The following is a 7,461-nucleotide window of genomic DNA, read 5'->3' as shown; positions in this document are numbered from 1 at the left end:
CTCTTCGGCCTAGACATTACGCTTGCCTTCTAGCACTATGGGCATTCCACAGTCCACGGGTTTCCCATAGTTGAAGTGTTGATTATGTTGATCCTTACTAGGAAAAGATGCTTTGTTCCTTAGCCTATTGCACCCCTGCCACCTCCCGCTGCCCCGTCCCATCCCAGGACACTACTGCTTTGTGTCTTATGACGCAGGTGCTCACAACCTTGCTGTCCTTTGGCTTCCTTCCCAAGTCACAGAGAAGCCAGATCAGCCAGTATTTGTCTCTCTTTTGCACGGATTTCCCCAAACATCAGGCGTTCTTCCCATTCCCTCTGCCTCACCACTCCAATTACCATTCTTCTCTTTCTTCACCTTCTTCATCTTCTCCTTCTCTTCTCCGTCTCCTTCTTCTTCTCCAGAGGGTATGGTTGGGGCAAGCAGCAAGTCCATTTGAGGCGATGGGGCAGAGGAAGATTGTTGGTGATAGTCAGGGGGAAAGAACGGCACACCCACACCCAAAGTCCCATCCAGAGAGGACTCTCCCACCCGCGCAGAAGCGCGAGGACCTCGGACCGTGCTCAGATCCGGTCTCGCACCCTATCATCTCCAGTAACTTCCCAGCAGAGCCAGCCCTCGAGAGCGCGGCAGCTCGGCACGATCCAGGTGAACAGCGTGGCCCCGGGCACACTGCAGGCCCCGCCTCTTTCCAGGAGGCTGCACCAGCGACACCGCAGAGAGGAGCTCGCTCGTCGCGGGAACTCTTGGTGGGTCACACAGGGCGTGCCGCATGCAGAGTGTGCGCGGGCTTCTGCACGCATGTGCCTCCGAGCCTACCTGCCGCCACAGCCCCAGAGATGGCCGCGGCTTCTTGTTCTTCCTCTTGGTCGCTCGGGCCCTCCCGCTGGCACAAGGGCCGTTGCCAACGCCCGTCAGGCCCGGGGGCGGGCCGTCCGTGCTGGGACGGTCGAGCCGGTGGTGCTCCTGTCCTGGCAGCTTGCCGTCTCTCCCTCCTCCGTGTTTGGACTGGTGAATCAGGACTGCGCCGACAGGCAGCGCCGACTGGATCTTCCGGAGGTCGAAGGCCGGCTTCGGCCGGTTGTGCTCTTGGAGGCGTCTCCACCGCTCTAAGCTGATTCCTTCGACCTCTGTGTCCCCCGGGGACACCTGCGACCCAGGAGCTCTGCCGCTGGCGTCTCCCGCGGGCTCCCCGGGGCTGGCGGGGTCAGGTTCCCCAGGGTGTGTGGGGTCGGCCGGCAGGGGGGCCGCTGCCCCTCCCCCAGCACCGGCTTGCCACGCACCCTCCCGGGAGTAGAAGAGGACGTAGGCGCTCTGGCTCAGGGCAGCACTCTCGTCACAGGAGCTCACCTTGGCATCGTCCATCTTATACCACTGGCCGTTGCCCGCTCGCACGTAAGAAAAGTAGTGTCCTCGCTCACAACTCCACCCGGAGTGCACCAGCACGGCATAGAGAACGTAGCCCAGTGGCCCTGCCTTCCGCTCAGACTTGTAGGGCTGCAGGTCGAGGCACTGGGGATAGCGCACTTCCTGAGCCCTTTTGGCCCCGCTCACCTGTGTGTACCGCTTCAGCACCAGCACCAGGACCTGGGACGTGCTGTGCAAAGTCAACCTCTTGGTGGCAGGCACCTTCCGGAGACAAGCGCCACAGTCATAGGCATTTTCAGCGTCCAGCTTCTCTGGCTTCGCCACCTCTCACAGAGCTCGCTCCACATTCTGAGCCGCCGTGATATCCAGGCCGATGTCCAGATAAGGGTCGAACATGTCTGAGACACCGAGGCAGTGGAGACACTGGATCTGAGACCTCCAAGTCCCGCCGAAGATCTGACGGATGAGGCTGGTGTCCTCGGAAGGATGGCCCGAACTGGGATGCACTCAAGCAGCCTTGCTGCATGGCATTCAGAGTGAACATCAGAAACTCATGGGCGTCTTCCTGCTGGTGTCTGTGGAAGCCCGCCAGCAGGTCCTTGCGGGGCCGGATCACCTCTCCCGGGTGAAGGGGGGCTCGGGTCACGTGAGCTCGCATGGCACAGAGCGTGCAGGAGGTGCGGGCCGGACAGAGGGTGGTGTGCTGCTGGGACACCACCCAGCTGGCCAGGGGCGGCGTGTGGCTCAGACACTGCAGCGCTCCATTCACGTAGAAGGTGTTCCCCAGATTCTGAAGCCCAGCCCTGATCCCCCACGGCCCCCTCCAACTCAGGGCGACTTGGTGGCCAGGCGCCAGCTCTGCCGACCCAGGAGCCAAGTCACCCCGCTGGGGCCGCCCAAGCGCCGGCGAAGGCCCCTCAGGGACAGAGGGTCCCAGAAGGGCATCCGCACCAGCGGTGCTGGGCCGACAGCCTTGCCCTCCGGGTGAGACGTTGAAGGGAGACGGACACGCACCACCCCCGTGCGCAGAAGCAGCCCCGGGTCTCTGCACACAAGGCCCGCCAGTCTCTCCATCTCCTACCTGCAGCTGCACGACGACGCCTCCTCCCCTCAGAAGGTGCTTCTCCGAGAAAGGGCCTGGGCCCCGCCCCCTCGGGCCTTTGATGGCTTTCCCACAGCCACACCCCCGCACGCGCAAGCTCCTCATGGGCTGAGGCGGCCGAGGGCGTGCTCACTCCCACTCCCGACATCCCACCGCCCACACTTTGCTCGGGGAATTCCCCATGACGAAGCCCCGCACGCACTTCCGATCTGGCCCTGGACCAAAGGGCTCAGGATGCAAATGAGTCGGGGGGCCTTTGGCCTTCCAGCCTTGCCCGCTAGAGAGCCACTGCAGGGCTTCCAAGTTCAGCTCACACATGTGGGCTGGGGAGGAATTCCGTGGGCTCATGCTTCAGATCCTAACACACTTGTGGAAGCATATGTCTGCCCACCTATCCTCTCCCCTTGAGGGGTCTCCGCACCCCAGAGCCCTGCCTGAGGACAACCCCTCCCCGGACAACAGTAAACCCTTGCCTCAACTTTGCTCTTGACTGAGGTTCACTCCAATTTCTATGCTTTCTCACTAGCCACTCTTCTAGCGTTCAGGGTCCTAGCACCAAAAGGTGCCGCGAGTGTGGCACATATGCATTTCTCCCTTCACGGCCTTTGGTCATGGTCCAAGGCGAGCTCCTTCAGAAAGGCATAGTCTCGCTGAAACTTTGGATTCATTCCTTCAGCTCCTTTTCAATCTTAGTTGTCTTTTTCTTTCTTTCTTCCTCTTCTTTTACTTCTTTTTTTCTTTTTCGTTCATTTTTTAATGTTTCTTTTTTTTATTTTCTGTTCATTTCATTTATTTTTTTCTTTTTTGTGCTTGTTTTCATTCTCTTTTGCTACTTTAATTACACTAGTTGTCTTCTACTGTCATCTTTCCAATTGAGGGGCTCAAACGCACTATAACTTAAGGGATAAACACATTTCCCTCCTGGAGGAGAATAACTGTTGGTTTCCTCCTTGGTGTGTGACTAATTTTTTTCCTCTCCCATCCTGGACATTATGCTTCCCTCTCAGCACTACGGGCGTGTCTCTGAGGAGGTCTGGGCCACAGTCCTCCATCCCTTGTCACCATAGTCAGGCACGTAGGATGGCCGTTAGCAACACACACAGTTGTCAGTCCTGAACCTGCACACCCAGCTCACTGTTGCCTCCTGAGGAGTCACAGTAAAGGCCCCTGTACTGAATTCCCCTCCCTCCCTCTCCAGACAAGCCGGTCCTTTCCCCTGTGGCCCAATGGCGTGGCCTGTCCCTCCTCTTGGGAGCTGTAAGCCATTAACTCTCTTTTCAATGACAGTTCTCTCCTGATCTGTTTGCCTTTTTATGTCTCTAATTTCCTATTAATACACTCTATTTTACAGGAGCCAAGACTCACAGCAGACTGTAGACAATTACGTGTGGACAAGTGGAGAACGAAGGAGTATGGCTTGCTGCCATGTCCGCGGTCAGTTTACTATTTTATTGTGTGTTAAGTGTGTCTGTGCTTTCCTGCCTGCTTAGGATCCTCTGGGTCAGCCGTGCCTTCATCCACCAGCTGTTTGTCCTCACAAAGTGACTTGCAAGCACAATTCAAATTCAGAATATGTTCAAATTGTTTCCTATATGGCAGACACTTTAGAGCAAAATTAATGCAGCACTGATAAGAAGTTCATGTCTTTCTCCAAGTTGGCTAAGAACGAGCATAGAAGTAGGGATGTAATGTTACTCCCTCTGCCATGTCCAGCTCTTTGTGACCCCTCCTTTGAGAGAAGCCTGGCAGGCTACAGACCCTGGGGTCCCAAGGAGTTGGACATGACTCTTTGAGAGACTATATATTCTTTCAGATTCTTTCCCATTATAGACCATTGCAAGATATTGAGTATAGCTCCCTCCACTATACAGTAGGTCTTTGTTGTCCACCTAGTTTATATACAGTAGTGTGTGCATATTGATCCCAAACTCCTAATTTACCTCTCTCCACAACTCCTGTGATCCTCTTTCATAACCATAAGCTTGTTTTCGATGTCTGTGACTCTACTTCTGGCTTGTAAATAAGTTCATTTGTATCATTTTTCAATATTCCACATATGTGATATCATACGATGTTTGTGTTTTTCTATCTGACTTACTTCGCTTAATATGAAATCACCATGTTCATCCATGTTGCTGTGAACGGCATTATTTCATTCACTTTTATGGCTCAGTAGTTTTCCATTGTACATATATTCCACGTCTTCTGGAGCAAGCACTTCTTAGAATATACAACTTGAGTTACTTTAAAAGAACAAAAATTGTGAGTACACCTAAGTTTTTTAGAGATGGAGAGTTTCTCTACAAATGTTCATTTATCATTTATTAGTATTTAATAGATTAGGATTTTGAGGCCAGTAATAGTAGGTAAAATTGGTGTGTGTTTTGTTTTCTGTCACTTATGTCAAGTTCTCACAGCAGGGTTAAATTATATTCACAAAATAGAGATTTATTCTGTTCTTCTATTCTTGATTCTCTAAAACTATGTGGTACTTTTGTAGCCACTTGTTCTTTGCTTGCATAACTTTTACATGATTTTCAGAAGTAATTCTCGAAAAATTTTACTTTATAGACTTCCTTGCTTATTTTTCTTTTGCTTTAGTTGCTTTAAATAATGATCTTCACAATTCATATTTTTCCAAAAAGTAGTCAATTTCTTGAATATTCTAAAATATTTGAAGTGTGTGTAAAGGGGTTTATATTCATTTTTTATGGGTGGATATGAGATAGTATGAAATATACATCAGACCTGCTGTCTGACACAGGACTCCTAAATATCTTAAAGTTTCCTGGGTGATAGAAATGCTTTTGTTTTGTTTTATTTATATGTTTTCTGAAATTGATAATTTATTTTTTTCCTGGTAGGCAATGGTTACTTGTATAACAAACACTTTTCAGGATTATTGCTAAGGTTTGATAGTACAATTCTATGTGCCCTTTATTTTAAGGTTTGTGATTAGTTTCATCTCTCTCTCTCTCTCTCCCTCTTTCTTTTTTCTTTTTTTCTTTTTTTTTCTTCAGCTGTAATACATGCATTTTTTGTGCCTTGTTTGAATGCCCCACATATTCAAGGAGGTTTCTTCACTGTGGCTGGTGAGGATTCTCAGTCCCACATGATCACTGGACATTATTCAATGCATTAGAAATTTATAAATTTTCCTGCAGTGGAATAACATAGGCTAAGATTATGCATTACATTGTTTTTTGTGATGTCAAGATGTAATTGAATATTAGTATTTATTACAATGTTGACCAGTAAAGTGTGTTATAGTACCTCATTCATTCAGTAGACTGATTGGCAGAAAATAGTGTCCCAAGAGATTTCCCCAAGATATTGTCAGCTGAATATAAGCAAGATATAATAAAATATTGTGCACAGTATACTACCATTTATGGTTTTAAATGTGGTTGTGTGCTAAGTCATTCAGTCATGCCTGACACTTTGTGACTCTGTGAACTGTAAGCCAACAGGCTCCTCTGCCCCATGGGGATTTTCTAGGCAAGAATACTAGAGTGGATTGCCATTTCCTTCACCAGAGGATCTTCCAGACCCAGGGATTGAACCCGAGTCTCTTCTGTCTCCTGCATTGGCAGGTAGGATCTTTACCACTAGCACCACCATGTAGAATGAAGAAGAAACAGATATTCATAGTTGCTTGTGTCTGCATAAATGACATTCTGAGACATCTCTCCTGGTCCAGTTCCTAAGAGACTGCACTCTCATTGTAGGGGCCTGAGCTCAGCCCTTGTCAGGAAACTAGGCCCCACATGCCACAGCTAAGAGTTCCCATGGAAAAGGTCCCGCAGGCCACAACTGAGACCTGGCACAGACAAATAAATAATTTTTTAAAAATTCAAAACTCTGGAAAGATTCCGGGGAAACAAAACACCATGACTGACCATGAAAGCAGCAGAGCTTTCACAAGAAGGGAGGGGTAGGAGGAGAAAGGTAATATGAAGTATTTTAATTTTTTTAGGTACTTAAACCTTCTACATGTATCATAAATTTCTCATAAATGTCAAAACATTATAAAAAATGTTAAACCTCTAAAAAGTAAATCTCATAGTGTTATTTCTACCAACTGAATGAAAGTCAAGTTTGTTTTATCAGAAAGATTACCTGGCTTCTCTAAAACATCATCTCAGGCTTTTTCCAAACTACCCAGAAAGTGGTCCATACGGCACTGTCTGGATTCTTGTCATAACTTGAAGAGAATCTTTTACACTACTCTGGGACCTCGATGTCCGGCAAATGAAGGGGGACATCATCACGTTCTTTGCAGCAGGAGCCCACTTAGGTGGCACCAACCTTTACTTCCCAGTGGAGCAGTACATCTGCAGAAGGAAAAGTGAGGGCGTCTACATTAGGAATCCGAAGAGAACCTGGGAGAAACTTCTGTCGGCAGCTCAGGCCATTGTTGTCATTGAAAACCCAGCTCTGTCACCGCTGCGTCCTCCAGGAACCCTCGCCAGCGAGCTGTGCTGCGGTTTGCTGCCGCCGCTCCTGTGGTCGGCCGCTTCACTCCTGGAGCCTCCACTAGCCAGCCCCAGGCAGCGTCCAGGAGCCAAGACCCCTGTGAACTTCTCACCATCGGCCTGTGTGACACAGACTCTCCCCTGCATTCTGGAGACGACCCATTCCAGGCACAAAGGGGGCTCAGTCGGTGGGTCTGATGGCGGGTGCTCACCCGGGCAATTCTGCCCGTGCCTGGCACCGTTTCCTGTGAACACTCTTGGGAGGTCGTGTCTGATCCCCACGTCTGCACACTCCGAAGAGATTAAAAGGGAAAGGCAGGCGGCAGTGAGCAGGCTCTGATCGAGGAGGACGTCACGGTGAATGGGTGACGTCAGCACCTGGGTGCAGCGCGGCTCCATCTGAGGTGGGGGCCTAGTCCACAGGCGGGCAGGCGGGCTCGCTGCCCACTCCGCAGTGCCCCCGAGGGCTGGCCTGCAGCGCCCACTGCTCAGGCCGCGGGGCGGGGAGGGACAGCA

General features: G+C 50.5%; 2 pseudogenes; one reads left to right on the top strand and one right to left on the bottom strand.

Annotated features, from left to right (window-relative positions):
* Positions 1 to 585: 585 nt before the first annotated feature.
* On the bottom strand, positions 586 to 2,442 carry LOC136170394 (ubiquitin carboxyl-terminal hydrolase 17-like protein 6; annotated as a pseudogene).
* Positions 2,443 to 6,397: 3,955 nt separating this feature from the next.
* On the top strand, positions 6,398 to 7,251 carry LOC136170393 (small ribosomal subunit protein uS2-like; annotated as a pseudogene).
* Positions 7,252 to 7,461: the final 210 nt, after the last annotated feature.

The sequence above is a fragment of the Muntiacus reevesi genome, chromosome 6 (genome assembly GCF_963930625.1).
Source record: "Muntiacus reevesi chromosome 6, mMunRee1.1, whole genome shotgun sequence".
Taxonomy (NCBI): Eukaryota; Metazoa; Chordata; class Mammalia; order Artiodactyla; family Cervidae; genus Muntiacus; species Muntiacus reevesi.
The sequence above is the reverse complement of the archived record's forward strand: the minus strand, read 5'-3'. Positions and strand labels throughout refer to the sequence as shown.